The following is a 1,133-nucleotide window of genomic DNA, read 5'->3' on the forward strand; positions in this document are numbered from 1 at the left end:
AGTTCGAGCCCCGCGTCAGGCTCTGGGCTGATGGCTCAGAGCCTGGAGCCTGTTTCCGATTCTGTGTCTCCCTCTCTCTCTGCCCCTCCCCCGTTCATGCTCTGTCTCTCTCTGTCCCAAAAATAAATAAACGTTGAAAAAAAAAAAAATTAAATTTAGGTTTCCTTAAATTTACAGGTCTAACATGAACACAAGATTTTAAAACAATCTGAATTTCAAGCACTGCTTATACTCTTCAATTGTGTTAAGTTTGAGATATATCCTTACTTATTCAACGTAACTAAGAACTCTGTACCAGATGTCCTATTTACTTTACAGTTCTATTTACTTCTATTTTCAGTTAAAATAATAAAACAGATTAGTTCACTTTATTTCTTGGGGCTAAGATGAAATCTCCAAGAAATATCCCTATCTAAAATCCTTTTAATGTCCTAGGTTTTCACACATTGATAGCACATCATATATTATTCTTAAATTGGCTTAATCCTATTTATTGAATCAGCCCTGCCAAATTTCATAGCTTTGCTTTCTTCTAGTGTAAACCATCATATGAAATTGTTACTGATCATGGTGGAGGATGGGAAATTGCAATTAACACATACACTGTTAACAGTGAATTTGAAGAGTAGCAGCAATATTGAATAGAAAATAATCCTGAAGATTCTTCCTGTAATTACAGAGTATAGAAACATCAGATTTTCAAATGTGGTCAGATGTTTTAAAACCATGGTTTTGCTCCTTAAATTACCTTTAAGCAGAGGTTGATAAATTTTGGTTTTTGACTTCTATAGCTAAGTTACAAACCCATAACACAAGGAAGAAAAATTAGCTAGTAGACCATTTACACCCCACAAAAGCCACAGGCAGGACTTTTATCTTGGTGTTCTCTTGTTTATGTTCCTCAGGGGTACTTTGTTGATAGTTTTAAAGTACCTAGAGCAAGAAGACTTTACTCTTTTGGCCTAAGTGGATTTTTGAGGGGTTGGCTGGAGGTGGAACACAACGAAAAGGTGAAGTGAAGGGCACCTAGTTGGGTCAGTCGCTGGAATGTGCAACTCTTGATCTCAGGGTTGTGGGTTTGAGCCCCCACACAGGGTGTAGAGTACTTGGATCAAATGTAGCTGGATGTGAAA

This window comes from Leopardus geoffroyi, chromosome B2, assembly GCF_018350155.1.
Source record: "Leopardus geoffroyi isolate Oge1 chromosome B2, O.geoffroyi_Oge1_pat1.0, whole genome shotgun sequence".
Lineage (NCBI taxonomy): Eukaryota > Metazoa > Chordata > Mammalia > Carnivora > Felidae > Leopardus > Leopardus geoffroyi.